Source organism: Elgaria multicarinata, chromosome 8 (genome assembly GCF_023053635.1).
Source record: "Elgaria multicarinata webbii isolate HBS135686 ecotype San Diego chromosome 8, rElgMul1.1.pri, whole genome shotgun sequence".
Classification (NCBI taxonomy): domain Eukaryota; kingdom Metazoa; phylum Chordata; class Lepidosauria; order Squamata; family Anguidae; genus Elgaria; species Elgaria multicarinata.
In genome coordinates, this window is record NC_086178.1 from 100,944,968 (window position 1) to 100,963,570 (window position 18,603).

The 18,603-nt window shown below is 42.0% G+C and overlaps 1 protein-coding gene across 3 annotated transcripts in view; it reads right to left on the reverse strand.

Moving 5' to 3' along the window:
* Nucleotides 1-18,603, reverse strand: part of GRID1 (glutamate ionotropic receptor delta type subunit 1) — a 906,582-nt gene that overhangs the window by 483,143 nt on the left and 404,836 nt on the right. The gene's annotated exons all lie outside the window — the stretch shown is intronic.

Genomic DNA, 18,603 nt, shown 5'->3' on the forward strand with positions numbered 1-18,603 from the left:
TTGACTGTGAATTATTTCATCAGCTATTTTAGTGGGGCTTAATTTTAAAACAACGTGACTAGACAATACGACCTCAAAAGCAGCTTTTGGAGACCCTTGTGGGGTGAACCGCTGCATTATGAGATTGGCCAGAATTAAATGTCCTTCTGCCACATTCACTTCATACTGTGGACAGCGTGCCAGAAAAGGATGGTAAAACTAAACACTTCATCAAATTGGGCCCTAGTTAGTGATTCAGCAAAAGTGTCTGCTTTCCCAGAGAAACTTGATGCTGGGGAGATACTTCTAGGGAGATACTCCTATTTAAGCAGACATCCTTGAAAGAAACGCACACTTTGACATGTGGGCTACACTACTCAGAACAAAGTCCTTCAGTCAGGGTATAAAAATGATCACTTTGGAGCTAATATTTTCCCCCTTCCCCAATCAGTTCTGAGGGGATCAGCTTCCTCATAATCTTTCTGATTTTTATGTGCCCTGCACTTCTGTTTGCAAACTGCTAGTATGCTTTCTTTTCCGTGTTTCTGCCTCCCAGTTTCCATGTTGCTTCAACTCTGAAGGTTTGAGTTGGGAGCCTCTAATTCCAGGGGTAGGCAATCTTTTGGAGCCTGTAGGCAGATTTGGCAAGTTGAGAAATTGTCCTGGGCACCACCACAAAATGGGAGCACAGGAGATGAAAGCATCAGTCTGTGGCCACCTTCCAGCTTCATTTCCTAAGGATGTCTTGGAGCCCCACTTATGGTCCAGAGGCATTCATGGGAAAAGGAAATGGGAGCCGCTAGAGGGTTCATCTTTGCTTTGAAGTGATCCCAGGCTCCAGTAAGAAAGTTTGCTGTTTTAATTAAAAATAAAAAAGTTGGAGAGGTAGGGCACCTCAGTACCAAGAGAGATGTCTGAGAGTGAATTGGGTGTGTGTTGCCTACTCCACCCTAAATGAAAGCCTTCTACAGACACATCCCTAACTACATTTCCAATAGGCTGGACTGTCTATATAATCTGCCACGTTATAAAGGTGGCAACCCTACAGCATCACAGTCTATACTTCCGCCGAAGGCTGCTCACTACCGTTTCTTCTTTCATGCTTCTCAGTAAAGCCATAACCTTTGAGCAAAGCAATGCCTTTGAAACAGCTTTGAATACGAACCACAGGCTCCATGAAATCTAAACAAGTTTAAGCCAAGTCTTCTTGTATCCTTTTACTTTCACAAGCAGTCCGTTTTATTCAGCATGTATCCCCCCCTGTTTGAAAAGAAAATGTATCTTACATCGGATTTGGGGAGTTGCCTCCCGCTAAGTTCCTTGTAGCAGAAAGCTTTTCTCCAAAAGTGCAAAAATGCCCTTTCACTTTCCATTCATGTTATTCAGTGCTTCCATCTCGCTCTCGCGCGGCGCTTCGTACCAGCAGAACATCTCCCTTCTTCCCAGCTTCAATACAAATGGACTGTGTGTGTTTTTTACCTGTTCACTCAGATTGTCACATGTAGTTGAGCACCGGGCAAGTGATACCTTTGCTTTATATAACAGATACGGCTGGAGAAATAAAAGACTTTTAGACAGAACCTTGTACCTACTAGTATCTTTCAACCATCTCCATAAGGATCAGAAGGGGCATGGAAAAGGTCCTTCTCCTTGCCCAGGTTTGTTTGCCAGACCTCTGTCAGATCCCTACTTATTGGAAGCATGGAACTCCCCAGGCCCACTGAGAGGAGAGTATGAAGCCACAACATCTTTGACAGTGCTGTCAGGGTACAGCAAAGAAAGGTCAACCACACATGTGCAAGGCTCTCATGATAGAGGAGACCATGGATCAAGGCCACTGACGTAACCTCTTTAGAAAAGTCTTCCATATACTCCATCCCAAACTAATCCCATAATGTAGGAGTGCAGACATCAGGTGGGAGAAGTGTAGGATTGTGTGGGAAGAACACGAGGGTGACCATATGAAAAGGAGGTCAGGGGTCCTGTATCTTTAACAGTTGTAAATAGAAGGGATTTTCAGCGGGTGTCACCTGGTGAAATTCCTTCATCATCACAACAGTTCAAGCTGTAGGAGCCCTTCCCTCTTTTGTATCTGGTCACTCTAGTATAGCTCCTGCAGCTTTAACTGTTGTGCTGAAGAGGGAATTTCACCAGGTGCTGCATGCATACAAATGATACCTGCTGAAATTCCCTTTTCTATGCAACTGTTAAAGATACAGGAGCCCTGTCCTCCTTTCCATAGGATCACCCTAAGAACACACCAGCATCATATACTAATCTGGGGGCAGTGTTGGTGTTGTATTTTTAAGTGATCTTGTCCTTCTAATATGGCAGAGATTCCCAGCTTTTGGGGACCTGTTGGCACATTTGGGAATTTGAGAAATAAATTGCCCTGGGCAGCACCACGAAATGGTTCCCATGGAGGATGTGGCTATTCACATAATGGCTGCTGTGGGGCCCTGGCCAGTCAAAAGTGAGCTAAAGAGACAGTATGGGAGAGAAATAGTGAGGCTAGAGGCTAGGAGGGGGGGAAGAGCAAAGCAAAGGGTAGACGGGAGAGAAAGAGCAAGGCACACATACGGTAATCGGGAACAAATAATATTTGTGCTGAGCTCTCTCTAGACTTGCATTCAAGCCTCTTCTAATGGCTAAAGGTGTTGATTGTTATAACGTCTGTGCTTTATGTTTTAGGTTTTTAATAGACCTTCATTTCAGCTTCACTTGCTTTTATGGCTTTCAAAAATCTTTCCTCTTAGTCTTTTTGCTATCTGATGACTGTTGACGTCTGAAAACTCTTGACAAAGGAGCTGCACAGAAACTATCAATTTATTTTGCCATCAAACAACTCAAAGAGATACGATTATCAATCACATTCTATCTTCCTGACCTAATGTTCATATGTGTGTGTGTGTGTGTGTGTGTGTGTGTGTGTACACACACACACACACACACACACACACACCACTCAGCCATTTCTAGTGACTGTTAGCTTTACTTCAAATTTCTCATCATCAACAACAGCTTTTTTTAAATAAAAAAAGAACAAGAAATACAGGCAGACATGATAAAGCCTGTTTCAGGCTGTAATGCAGTTATTCCTAACCTACCAATTTTATCATTCAGAAACAGAATCCCTGAGGAAGAATGACTGACATTTGACTATTGAAAAACAACAATGTTGGCATGTTTCTCTAGAATACCTAATACTACAACTGATGCACAGAAAAAATCACCTCTTTCTACACAGATCAGCAACTCAGAAGAAGCACCTATGAGGTTAACAGCAGGTTCTCAAACCCATGTTTCCCTTGTAACACTGATGTAGGAGTTGGCAAGCCACCTGCAGAAAATGGCAACTGGGGTGGGTGGGAAAGATTAAGTTCCTAGTTCAATAGGGATGGAAAATATGCATGCAGCATTCATAACTGATGTGGTATTCAGGTATTTTGTCCTCAGATATGTGTTTGGAAGTACAAACTGTTGCCTATGAATTCTCTCCTGAAATGGATGTCGTTCTTGAATCTCAGCCTTGGAGCAACACTGCACTTCATAGGAGAAGCATACACTAAATTGTAACTAACAGCTTCACAATATGTATAGCCATTGCACAGTATCCACTTCTGGCATACTTCACATATAATAAATAGTATGTATTTATTTCCTTGCGCAGAGATAACCTCCATGGACAACATCCTCCTCATCCACCCAATGTGAGTGGAGTACAGAGGCTCAAAGGAACAGGTCAAAAGGATGAGGATTGGAATTACGCTGGCTCCACTATCTGCCAAAAGGCATTACGGCAAAACAGAATGCGCAGAATTTCCCATAGGCGGTGTGCTAGTTTTATCAAAACACTCTCTGCTTCCCTTCCAATTCCAAATGTAATGATTAGAGATAAGCAAACTCTTCTAAGCTCACCTCAGGTCAACTCCCCTCCCTCCCTTCAACTTTAAAATAGGTGAAAACAGCAGTGAGTCACAAGGGGGGAGGGTTTTGTTCCTTCTTTCCCTCCTGTCCGTTGCTCGGGCATGCTGGGTAACAGCAAGCGCATCATAAGAGAGAAAGGACGTAGGGCAGAAGAAAGCCTCACCCTGCTTCTCTCCCATCCATTCCTGCTTCCTCTATGCAGCCAATCCAAGTAATTTCTACTAATCTTGTCCATTAATAATAATATGCCCGACCAACATCCAGTCTATGCCTCTCCAGCAGACATTAGGATCCAATGGAGGGCCTCTTCCTTATGCAATTCCATCATAAGGAGTGGGATTGTGTTGCTAGTGAGTATTTCAGTGCCACACTGATTCTTGGGCCCTTTCTACACCTAAGGATTATCCCAGGAAAATGGAGGCATCGTCCCTGCCTGCTCCCGGGATGCCGTGTGTGTCATTTGCATGCACAGGGATGATCCCGGGACGATCCCTGGAGAAAAGGCAGGTGTAGAAACGGCCTTGGTGCCTTCATAGAACCAGAAGGTAAAATAGCAGCATCCACATTGGCAGCAATGGGGAGTGAAAAAAAAGTCAAGCTGCTCTTTAGGCAACTGAGAAGTATTCTAATCATTGTTCATATCTGCTGATTAGATGGCTCTCTGTAAACCTTTACAGTAATCACCACTAAGCAGGCACAGCACATTAAAATCCTTTGTTTAAAAGGGCACTGTTTTCAGCTCGGAGTTCAGGATTTAAATACACAAATGTAGAGATTTCAGTGTAATGGTCTTCACAGCAGCTATACCTGCATCCCCTGGCGATACTTAGATTTTATTCTGGATGGGATATTTGAGCTTGAATATATTTACACAATGCAGTTAAATTACGGTTGTTCTGGGATTCATAAAGCTGGTTGTTCTTCTAAAATTGGTTCTGAATTCCTTTGCTTGTTTGCAATGTTTTGTTTTATGGAAAGCTGCATGGCGGTGGTGGGGTATTTCACATTACAATAGTGAAATGTGTACATTACAATTTCAGTGTGCAGTGTACAATGTCCAATGATGTACACATGTCATTCCATCCGCTACATGTGGCTATTATTATGGAAGGACAGAGCTCTCCATTGATAACACCTAGCACACTTGAGAGTTCTTGCATTTACAATACAATACACAGAATCACGTACTGGACTGTTTTCCCCCATATGTGGTGTTGAAGAGTTAGGCATAGTAGATCATTTTGATGAAGATCCACGATGCAATATAAATTCAGCAATGGACATGCCGCAAAGGTAATAACTGATGGATTTTGCTATTCCATATAAAAAAGAAACAAAAAATAGGCAGAAATTCATGGTTTCAAGCCTATCATATTACCAACTAGCTATAATGTTATAGTATATTCTTTTTAAAAAATGGTGCTATGGTTGGAACTGGGCTGCAGAATTACATACTGCACCCACTGCACCATACCCACCCACCCCTATTCAGCACTGAATTCTCACTCCCCTCTTAAGAATAAGAGGCTGAAGATAAGATCAAACAATTATAGGATATATCAGCACCAGCCTTAGTGCAGTTCATAATAACCAAGGTTTCCAATTAACCAAGATGTAAAAATATGGTTTCATGGTGGTTAAAAAATCCTGGCAAAAGCAGTATCCAGATTGATGTTAGCCACAATTAAGGGATGCACAAGACCATCATTGATTGATGTTAAGTGGGAAAGAGAAATTAACTCCTAAGATGTGAAGGAGTGAAGAGAGAAGCCTTCGAAAGTTGACATCAACCTGATTTTGCTTATATCCTAAAGGAGAGGGGATGGCGGCAGAAAGGAAACAGGTTTACTCTTTGTATTGTATTGAAAAGTGAAAAAAAAATCTAATAAACGGTTAATAACGAATAATAATATGATATTGCCATTCAAAATGTACTTCAACATCTGCAGCAGGTGAAATGCCTGGCTACGCATCTCACCAAGTCTTAGTGCTCATGTGTATACATTTATATTTATCTGCACAAGAGACAAGATGAAGCCATGACCATCCCGTTGAGAGATGGAGCATCTGGAGAGCCCAGGGTGGTACCTGAATCTTGAAGATGGACAACTCTATCACTCACATTAACAATATTTTATTGGGAACATATGTTGGAAACATATGGAATCATAGGGAGCATATATTGCATCTTTACCAGCCCTAAATATCAACATGAGTCATGCTCAGGTTCTACAAGTCAAGGATTTGACAAATCAAGATTTAGATCTATTGTCTCATATTTCCCAGGCATTATATGAAGAAATATTTTATGAATATTCTCAAAGGCAAAGAACATCTGCATGTTAATGGCTAGCAGGTAGGAGGAAGTTGCTATACATGTGTAAATAGATTCTCCATCTGTCTAGAAGCAGTAGCGGTGAATTGTAAACAGTTCATAATGCTCTCATTATGGATGGGCCAACAGCGTCTACCTCCATAAAAACTTTGCAGATTAATTTAACATATTTATAACGGTTGCAGGATGTCATAACAATGCAATAGCTGTACAATGCTGAAACAAAGTTCTGCATGAATTCAAAGCAGGAAAAATTCTCAGCAACTAGAACATGAAATTGGGGATTAATACAAATTTAATATATGAAAGTCTGAAGTTTTTTCTACTTTAGATACAAACTCTGCCTTTAAAAAAATCCCACCAAAATAATTAACATATTTATTCCTTAATCAGAAGTTTTCAATATATTGTGCCAGCGTTCAAGGGAATATTTTCTGTGCAAGAGCAGAATAATTTGTGATACAAATTTCAGTAGTGACATTAGTGCCTCAGCACTAGTGATAATCCACATGCCACCATTGATTGGGCCATGCATCTCCCTGGACTACTTTACCTGGCAGTTGTAACAAAGGTCTTCTGATAACTCCTGAATAGTTGCTTGGTCCCCGTTGGAAGAATGCTGAGTGTTCAAATTCCCAAGGAAAATTCTGGGAAATTTAACGTGGCATTCAGCTAGCACCAATGGAAGTCAAACAGCTGATCAGCTCGTATCAGAAGAGCACCACAGCCAGTAAGCACACCAGCAGAGGCTGATACAGCACACAGTAACCCCACAGAGGCACCAGCCCAACAGAGTGGGTGCTGTCACACTGTTGTACATTCTCAAACACCAAATGTTGAAATTCATCTACGATTGTTGAATTCTAGGATCAAAGTTTGAGCTCTGCATTTATATGTTAAGCAATATGTTGAGAAATGCTCCAAATATGCCAAATCTAACTCAGCCTTATATGTTGGCATTATCTTGGTAGCCATAGGCAATGAGGAAGTGCAGACAAGTGAGTACATAGAATACCATGTACTCAAGTGAGAGTTTTGGCAGAGGATAGATAAAGCTCTTCATCTATTCTGGGCTGCCAGAAAAGGGAACCTAGACATATCATGGGCTGCTGCAGGAGGGATAGACCCCTCCATATCTCCTCTGCCAGGCCCCCACAGTCTAGTAAAAACAACAATGTGGATTCATTTACAATGCTGATCTAACCTAACAGCACATAGTTCTGCATTTAAAACAGGTAATGAAAGAAGCACAATCCCTGGCTGTAAGGTCACAGGAGGGATGAGAAAATCCCTAAGTCTAGTTACAGGGGGGCATGCTCATATATGTAAACATCAGGACAAGGGGAACTGAGTTCTAAAGTCACGTTATTAACGTCTTATAGGCCTCAAACCTACGCAAGCAAGAATGTTGTGTTGAGTCCCAAGTTCATTTGTTGTAACTATGAGGGTGAAATACCATGAAGTATAAATCAGGGACAACATTTGCTGTCCCTTTTGATTATTATTTCTACCACCATATAAGGTACAACCGTATATAGGGTTTGGCTCATGATTTGTTGTCCTCTGAAGGCAACAGGAGATTTAAATGTTGAGCTTTCCTTAGTAGGATTGTACTTTAGCTAAGCAACATGAGTACAATCTATTAATAGGTTTTTCTCTCTCTAGAAAAGCAGCTGGATGTATTTTTTCCCCAGGGCTTATTGTTTCCATATAGTAAACCCATTGTATAACTGAATTAACCTATGCAAGCAGATTACACTCAAAGACTATCAAATTAGGAGGAAAGGAAGACCTAATGTGGAGTGGGAGGAGATGAAGGAAGAAAGGTGGGCAAGAGAGGGGCAGGAAAAGAATGGCACCAGAAACACACACACACACACACACACCAAATTCCCACTTCTGACCTCACAACATTCCATGAGCTTCCACTAGGTCTACAAACAATAAACTTGAGATGAAAGCATATACCTCCATCACCAACAACACAATTCTACTGATGACAAATACAGTGTCTCCCAAAGGAAATTTTATTTTATTTTGATTTTTAGTTTTTCTCAAGACTTCAAATGCAAAAAGAGACTTTCAAGCGATAACCATGTACCAAACATGAATAGCATATTGTATTCATTGTCACCAACCAAAGAAGCTCCTGTAAAGGATTGTGCTACTGCTCTTATCCTAGCTATGCCAGCACCATTCCAACCTCTTCTCTCTTTCTGGCGATATATCTCAGGTGACAGGATGCAATCTGCCATCTTTTTGGCTGGGAGCTGTTGCTGTCAAAATGCTTCTTAAAATTCAACACAAACCAAACAAAAATGCTGATGCTTGGTCCTAAGTGATGAGTTGATTTTGTGCCTTATGTTTTCTTTCGTTGTTATCTTTTTCTTGTCCAGCCTTGGCCATTATTTTAGGCCAATCGCTCCAGCTGAGTTATTAATAACTGAGTTATTAATAATAATTAAGGTTATTAATAATTAGGGCTATGCACAGTCCCCATTACTCGCCTCCGAGGCTGTTTTGGAGCCTCTGAAATAGCCCTGATTTGATTCAGGGTGCTTTGGAGGGTGCTCGTCTCACCTCGGCACTGAAGCCGAAGTGAGATTCAGCCCCCCAAAGCAGCTTGGCCTTGCAGGTTCCTTGGTGCCAGTTGCATGGCCAGCAGACAGGAAAGGCGGGTGCAAGGATGAACCAGATTCCATGGGACTCCTGACTCTCCACTTGCAGCCCCCATCCCCCCTCGCTCCCCCAAACCAGAGCTGCCTCTGCCGAGAGTTACCTTAAATTGTGTCCTCCTCCCTGAGAGCGAAGCTGCAATTTAACATGCCATGGGGGCTCTCTGTTTTTAATATATCTATGGCCAAAAACCACAGCAGCCATAAGAGGGCGCAAAGTAAAAGCAGTGATGCAACATTTTGTGGCAAATTTCCTAACCCTGCTGCATTCATAGGGTTGTGCTGCTGCATTTGCATGGGCAGGGTAACTCAAGAGAATGTCATATAACACATTTTCATTTACTTCATACTACAGGGGGAGGAGATGTGGGGATGTGGTATTGAGTAGCAGCATTGCGATGTCTGTGACATCCACTCTGACCAACAGGATGGTGGTCTTGATGGAACTTTGATCAAGGATCTTATTATGTTCTATATTCTTATGCTTGGTTAATGTAATTGACTATCTAATTTGCTTTGCAATTTGTAACTAACAAAAATGCTGAACATGATGGCAAGAGTACAGGGCACATGTAGGAGTGATCCCAGGAGAGTATTTAACACCTTTCCCTACTCTGTACCTACAGACATGACTAGTAAACCAAAACCAGAACAACTTTAATGCTGGAACCAAACCTCATTTTAAATCAGTAGCTTGAAGCTTAAGAAATGATGTATTTACCCACGACCTGCCTTCTGCAAGAGGAAGGCCTCTACTCATGGAAGATGCCAGTCTCTGATTTTTGGAGATCCCCTCCTCCCCCTGCAAAACCACAGGACACCCCATTTACCGGGGTCTCCTGACTCTCTGTGTAGCATTTTTGGGAGCTGGATGGGGTGCCATGGGAAGGAGGTGGCAGGGAATGCCACTTGCATTACACTGCAGTTGTTCCAGCATAACTCTGGATCCCACCCCATATACCTAAACATAATCAGCTTGCAAACTTCTGTTCAGGAAAATAATGTGGAGGTATTATTGATTCAAAATAGATTTTTAGAAGTACCAAACCAAATATAATTTGATATTTTAATTCCACGCTAAGAAAAAAAAACAATAATTTAAACACACGCACAGAAAAGTTTTGTGATAGATGCTATCTAATGGCTTCTGGAACAAAGGTTGTGGCATAATGAAAGAGAAGGATTAAGTTTCAGCTGACATGTAATCAGTAAGGGGGAGGGACATGAAATCCAAAGGCCTGTCAAACATATAATAAATTAATTTCTTAAAATAGCCAAAATGCTGTCAACACACATAGAAAAACGGCTTTCCCTAAAAACTTAACTTTTTGGAATTATCCATTTAATCTCACTTCATTGCCCACAAGAGGTAACAAAGACGGTAGAGACATTTTAATTGTCTTTATAATTATAAAACATTCTGCCTGAGGCTATAACGTTAGCTCTTTTGTTACATACATCTAAAAACCCACCCCACTCTATACATCTCCTCATGTAAAATAATTAGTGACAACAAGAATAATTACCCATGCATTCAATCACCAATATTAATCTTCCTTCGTGGCTGTTTTAAAGGTCACCCAGTTATATACAGCACTCACATTACACATGTACTAGCAGGACGCTGACCGAAATGTGGGCAAGGGATAGGTGAGTCTTCATATACAATGCAGATACTCTTTCTTTCTTTTAATCTCATAAACCTGGACTATATGACCCTACCTCCCACAATACACATTGTCATTCAGTTACCTGTCCAGGAACATGTTGAAATCTGTGGTGTGGCCATGTTCACAATTGAATTCAGAATGTTCAAATATGCAAATAGAGAAAAGGGCAGTGGAAGAGGATTGGTCCACGGACTTCTGATGTCACAATGGCCTAAACTCAGGTGTAGTAAGTGATGTATACTTTACTGTTTTTTATAAGGGTGGGAGACATGGCATGTGGGGGTCTTGAGCAGACAATCTGTTTCACTGGCAAGGTTGAATACACAAGGTAGGCAGGCACTCAAGCCAGTAAATGGTGGTGGGTACGCTGGGAGTAGTTCATTCTTTAATGGTTCATCCATCAAGGCTGGGTGGCTTGTGGTCCTCCAGATGTTTTAGCCTACAACTCCCATGATCATTCACCATTGGCTATACTGATTAGGGTTGATGGGAGTTTTAGGCCAAAACACTGAGGGCCACAAGTTGTCGACTCCCGACCTAAATGCTCAGGTAGAGGAGCCAAGCTTAGATTTAGTGGTAGAACTCCACTGGCCCTTTGTTTTACCTGTAGCAGTGTGGGGTCAAATACTTCCAGCCCAGACTTTTTCATCACTTTTGTGGGGGCAACAGGGAAGTAGGAAGTATTTCTCACTGATATTGTGGGGCTGTCTTCATGGCAATGAGTTGGCACCGCCTTCCCCCGAAACCCCACGGTTTTACTTACCCAGGGTGGCATCGGGTAATCCCAATGCTAAGCAGGGAGAGTGAGGCCAAGTCACCTCGGGGGCCCAAATCTTGCCTCGGCTTCAGCAGTGAGGCAAGGTGGGCAACCCCCGAAGTACCCCAAGTTGAATTGGGGGGGACCATGGACAGCCCTACTAAAAAGCCAGATAGTCTTGAGAAATAATGCACTGAGATACTTTGCTGAGCAGCAATGGACAGCAATATCAGATAAAGCTCAAAGACAGATTTGAAACCAAAGTGGTAGTCAGCGGAAGGACAGGCTGAGAAAACAGGGCATCTCTAGCACTAAGAAAAATATGCTGTGCTACCTTCATCAAATTGCTTACTCTCATTAATGCTGTCCTGTCCCCCACCCGCCAGAGTGCTGAAGCCCAGTTGATCAATACTCGCATAGTGTCTTGGGATCCTGATAGGTGAAGGGTACTAGTGGTGACATCATGGCATAAAGTAGGTTCTTCAAGCAGAGCCATCCTTTTGGGAAGAGTCACTCAGAATCCTAGTTTTGGCTTACAAACTAACATCCTCTCTTCTCCCATTCATACATAGTGGCATGGGAGCTGCTTCCCATGCCACTGTGTTAATTTGAATACTAGGAACATAGGAAGCTGCCTTATACTGAGTCAGACCATTGGTCCATCTAGCTCAGTATTGTCGACACGGGCTGGCAACAGCTTCCTGGAGCTTCAGGCAGGATTCTTTCCTTGTCCTATTTGGAGAAGCAATGGATTGAACCCGGGACCTTCTGCATGCAAAGCAGGTGCTCTATCACACTGAGCAATCATGGGGGACCATCCCAATGAATCACTGCCACAGATGGGTGACAATTTGGTGAAAAATAGCTATACAACATGGCCTCCTCAACATGGATTGGGTATTCACAGACACAAAGTGACCCAGCCAGTTCTCATTTCATGACAATTCCTAGGTTGCTTAACCAAGGAATTGCCAACTGAGTGGCAATGAGTGAGCACACTGCCTCTTGCACACTCATCACTTCTGCTTTCAATTGTGACATTTGAATCCGGAACTCTGGCTAGTTTGGGGGTTAAACAACCCAGAGTTAACCCAACAACAAGCTCTGGGTTGTTTAACCTTTAGGGGTGTTGTTGTTGTTAGTTCAGAAAGCAGGAGTTGGGTGTTACAGATGAACCCGGTCACAGTATCTGTACCCAAGTACAACAGATAGCAAGATTAGCTGCCCTTAACAGTGCTGTATATGCACACTGCTTGAGATGCAGGTCAACCTTATGTGGGGAAATCAAGCTAAACAAGACAGTACAGTGCTGTGGAACCCTGCATGTCCTTGGATTCATTATACTAAGTGCTTAGAATACAGCTTTAGCTATTTCAATAATGTGAATGTCTGAGGATGCACTGTTCCAGCTTCCAATGTCTACCTATACATGGCTATTTATAGCAGCATTAGCATAACTACTAAGTAATACAGGGCACAGAAACGGGTTTTGGCACTATTTGCTGTGTCAGTCTCATTTCCATCCCACAGAATGAATGACTTTCATGTTTACGCTGGGATAAATGTAAAGTCGTTCCAGTAGAGTTAATGGATGCAGGAGGATATACAAATGGAATTCGGAAGCCGGGGCTGTGCATTTCTTTTGGCTAAGATAATACACACTGAATAAGCCAAATATGGAAGTTCACCATGCAATGAATGGATACATTTGTCTTATTTTATCAGGAATATGTCCTCCCATTTCTTTTTAGATGCAAACTGATTCATTCACTCATGGTCTGAAAGGAGATGATCAGGCACCTTTAAAAAATGTGTCCATAGTAATTTTGTATACCTTCCACTTCAGGGGGAAAGCTTCAACATTTGAACATGAGAATGAAGTCCACTACACACGATGTGGCTATATTACACCTGTATTAGTTGGCAGAGGCATACACTATGCCAGTGGGTACACTTTGCAGAATAGAGGAGCGCTCTTAGTGATGTATTTAGAAAAAACGCACAAAAAGTACATGTATGCAACACCATTGCTTTCCCTTCCAGAGGAAAGCAATGCCGTCTCTTACCTGGCTAACCCAATGTGACCTTTGCCTTGACAGTCATACTGTCCTGTTCCCAGAGCCAACCTGAATGTCCAATTGACCTGCTGCTTCCCTTGTAGCCCAATCCAGGGCAGCACACACACACATACACACACACACACATCTGACTGACAGATCTTTCAAAGAAATTGGATTGATAAATAAACTGTCTATTTCCAAACCATTTCATTTTTTAATGATTTTTATCCCATATTTCTGTTCTATTCCATTTCCGCATTAATCTACTTTTAAAAAAAAAATCTCTAAAACACATGCATTTAAATATGGAATTTAATCTTTAGTTAAACAGGTATATTTTCTCCCAAATAACATATTTAAATGTGCAGTTTGATACGTTAAAACTGCCGCAATATTAATATACATCGCAATATAAGTGCAAAATGTGATGCTCAGCTCAGTTGAATTTGTGAGGTACAGACAAGGTAATTTCATACAGGAATCTACACAGTTCAAATTCCTTAATAAAATACAAAATGCAATAAAATATAGACACAGAAAGCTAAAATTAAAAGCACTAAGGTTGCAATCCTATAGAAAGCTATGTAGGAATAAGGCCTATTGAACTCAATGGGCCTTCTGAGAAGACATGTATAGGATTGTACAGTAAAAGGCATCATATAAATGTTTAAAATGAAATGCCCAGGACCTCCACAAATACAACTGGTGCCTGTTTCCTTCCATGTGTATTTCACTAGTAACAAGTAGAGATAACTCTGTGTATCAATCCGGTTTAGGCCTTTTCTTTGCAAGGTTTTGGACAGAAAGGCTAAGTTCCTAGAAACCTAAAGATGAATGTCACAGTGCCATGTCTTGCCCTGTTCTATTGTCAGGCGAAACCAAGTATTGTAGAAAATGGCTGATGTTTATTCGTCTAAGAAAACCCCAAGGCAAAATGACTGCTGGAGTTACTGTAGAGCGTGAAGCTCACTGATCAACAACAGTTTTGCTCATTCTGCCTAGTGTAAGACCCAGGATTTAAACGCCAGCCGAGCAGTGATCTGTGCATAAAGCAGCAAACTAAGCCTGACTTGGAGGAATCCAAGTATCAGCAGTGTTATTTCAGACATTTGATATGCACAAATTACATAATAGGATAATCAGATAAAATCTGGTTTCTAACCCTCTTTGCAACAACCATATCTTATCTCCTAAGGTTTCTTTTTCAAAGCTCTATTTATATACTCCGAGCGCCAGCGTCATAATCAGTTTTGTATTCAAAAGCCTACATCTAAAGAGGCATGCATACATTGTTCATAGCAGACCCCCTTTCCCTAATCCCTGTGCTATTGAAAGCAACTGCAGTAGATTCCATTCAGTCAAGGTGTTATCCATGATTGAAGCGAGGCTTGTCAACTCACAGCCCCTGGGCTGTAGGATGTACACTGGCCAGGGGCTGCAAATACATGGGGTTTATTAAACATATGGCCTGGAGCAGCAAGCACAAGGCTGGAAGGGCATGCACAGCCTGGAGAGTACGGATTTGGCAGGTCTGATTAAATGAGGTTATGTAGAAATAATAATAATAATAATAATAACAACAACAACAACAATAATAATAATAACAACAACAACAATTTCTTACCCGCCTCTCTCTCTCTGCATCGAGGCAGGGAACAACATTAAATACAATATCATACATAAAACTGGTTAAAAGAGCATACACAACCAATACAATATTAAAATAACAATTGCAACATCTTAAAATTCTTAGGTTTAAATTCATCTGGGTAGGCCTGCTGGAAGAGACTAGTCTTTATGGCTGGCTTAAACCCAGAGAGTGTATTAAGCTGACGAATCTCCTCCTGAAGACCATTCCATAGTCTGGGGTGGCAGAAGAAAAGGTCCTCTGGGTAACAGTTGTCAGCCTAGCTGTGGCGGACTGGAGTAGACCCTTCCCAGAGGACCTGAGTGTGCAGGAGAAGGTGATCCTGCAGGTAACCTGGACCCAAACTATGTAGGGCTTTAAAGGTAATAACCAACACTTTATACTTCGCCAGGAAACTAATTGGCAGCCAGTGAAGCGATTTTAATAGCTTCATCTCATGTACCTGTTTCCCTCGAATTATCCCCTACAGCGCTACACTGTCATTGTTGTTGTTGCTAGCTAAATCACACCCTGGGTGGCAGTGCTCCTAAGATCCTTTGCATACCAGAAAAAGGGTTTAAGGGGGGAAATGAAAAAAAATCATAAAAAATCAACGGATGACGCAATCCAATTCAAATTTGGTATGCTTAAAGCTCTCCTTAATATCTATTACTGTGCCAATTTTGATGTCTTTATCTTTAAAACTTACGCAGATGTAAGCATTTGTTTAATTTGAAGCTTAAGAGTATCAAATCCTGCTCCTGCGCCCCCAGTGGCCGCTTGGAAAACAACAAATGATTCGCTTCAAAAGTAGTAGCAAAATAGGACGGGTCTTTTGGCTTTATAGCACAATTAAAGCAGGATGCATGGGAGTACTTCACAGTCAAAGAAGATTGTAAGCTGGAAAACTTCGGAGTCCTTTGCACGCAATTTGCAGTGATTTCACAGTATAACGCTGGTGTGATAAAGCTCTAAAGTTGGTGTAATATGGTCACCCCTAGGTGTACCAGTGACCAACCTGCCTGCCATATTTTGAACTAGTCTTATCTAGATAGATATAGATACAGATGCAACTGAGAATTGTGCCTCTGATATCCTCAAAACCCTGAGGCCAACTCCATGGTGGTCACTCTTTGGGCTATTTCTGTGGTATTTGTGGAATTACCAAGCAATCACAGGTATCTGCCCCCCAATTTTTCCACTGAGTTTTCAATTACAGGCAAGCTGCTTTTCCTGCTATAATAAGATAATTACTGATACTATTCCTCCCTACTCTATAAGTAGCACATGACAAAATCTTTGCCCGCCACCATACTAATGGTCATAACTACTTCCCTATTCCACACTTACCTTTCTGTGGCATGACTTCTGATTCCTCATCATCGGGGTGGGGTGGGATGGGGTGGGGGGACTTTCGGAAATAAACTCCCCACTTGTAAATTTTACATTTTCTTCTTTCTTGAAAGGAATACTAATTATTCACCATTGGCCTAAATTTCACCAGAGAAAGTCAACAGTTCTCATGAAGGATGAACCTTCTCAGTGTACCTCACAGACAGGTGAGCTGAGGCCCTTGCCCTAATTTCATACAGCCCTCAGCCTACTTTCAAAAAGCCCTCTGCATGCTATCAATTCAGCCCTCTGGCAAGAGGGATCTGTCCCTTTGCTGGCAGCTCACTGCCTGGGAACAAAGAGGGAGGGAGAGAGGAGGGTGGCAGAAAGAAAGCAAGAAAAGAGAGAGACGAAGAAGAGAAAATTGGTGGCCCACTCACTTTTGGCTCTGTCCCAGTGTATCACTGGCTTTAGTCTTGCTCGCCACCAACATGAGGCCCCCAATATTCCAGGCCCATGCTTCAGGAGAAAAATCTGTTTTACCTGAAGCTGCACAGGCCCCTATGTTCGTGATGTGGTTGTTTTATCAGTAGCAAAGTACCATGAAATGGAAGAAATTATGTGCCTTGAAGATTTCATAATTATTGCGCTTTTAATGCAAAGAGGGGAGCAGAAACAAGTTTCCAATTATTTTCAAATGCCCTACAGAGAAGAAAGGAGTAGCTGCACTATCTCCAATCCCCCTTTATTACAGTCATTATTTCTTTGCAAGGATGTACGACTTTTGTCAACTACCTTAATAATGACATGAAACACTGAACATTACAGAGGGAAAAACGCTCTTTCTGCTTTCCAAAGGTTATCAAAAGTGCTGAGAATGGAAGAACAGGAGAGTGATGTCCTCTCTTCTCTCTCTTTTGCACAGGTAGAATGCTTCCCAAATTGTTTCTCTATTACTACAATGGTATGCAATGAAACCTTTCAGAAGGGGGCAAGTCTTTGAAAGAAGCATAGCTTCATAATTACTAATAATGTTCTGCCAGCCCATATCTTGCAAACGTCTTAACACCATATTTAATTTTTATCTCCCAGTTTAAGGCAGGACATATGTTATGTCCCTTAAAAGAAGCTCAGTTATTTCTCCTTGAAGAAGAAACTGCCTTTTAGGTACTCCACCACTGCTTATAGCCCGAGTTTATCATGCAGTCCTATGCACCTTGAGTCCTGCCATAAAGGGACACAAGTCAACCTCTTCCCTGGGTACACCAACTTATATGTACAGGGCCAGATTAAGACATCCTGGGGCCCTAAGCCATATCAAGATTCAATGACTCCATACATAAAAATAAAGGGAGAGTCTACACCAGTCGTTCATTGCAGGACTGTATCGTAGTATCACTAATGGGCCACATGACGTTCAACTGCTCCCACGGTGATCTCGGCTCCATCTCACAGTTTTCCCGGAATATCCCTGACTGCTTTTGTCAGCTTTTTCCAGCTCTCTCAAATCCATTCTGAAGAATGTGTGCGGTGTGCCCCCTCCCCTTTGCAAGGCTGTTGCTGTTCACCATGGGTTCCAGGCTCAGCAAACAGCCAATCAGCTGTGAGGGATATATGCATGTGTATCGGAGGTGTGCAGGAGTGGACCTGTCTGCCATTTTCGCCACATGTTTGGGATGGGTATCGGCGTGTTTTAGCACCAAGTGCTCTTGTTTTGCATTTTAATACAAACCTATCTCTGCACAGCAGCACATATTTGACAGAGCTCATATTCCCCCCCCCCCCATGTGTTGCTGCGCATTTGTGCTTGTGCGCATCTGTAATGTCTCAGGTTTCTATAATCAGGATGAGGAGAGGCAAATTGCAATCACTCCAGAGACCAACTATATGTATTTAACAGAATTTACGTTAAGAAGATTTAAGAAATACTAACATGAACAAAACAATTAACATCACTATGAATCAACTCTATTCAACTCTTTTCTTCAACCCACAGTTCTCTTTCAGGTGCCAGGTTTACTGGACCAGCAACAGATGTGTTTCTCTATTCACTTGTCTGTCTTGCGTAGGTGCACTCTTCAGTAAACTGCAGCCTGTCGCTTTCTTCTTCTCCCAATGTTGTTAATTTCTCCTTCTTTACTTCCAGTTCTCCCTCTTCGGCCACAGCTAGACCTGTTTATCCTGGGATCATCCAGAGTTCACCCCTGCCTGAGCACTGGATCTCCCTGTGTGTCACCTAGA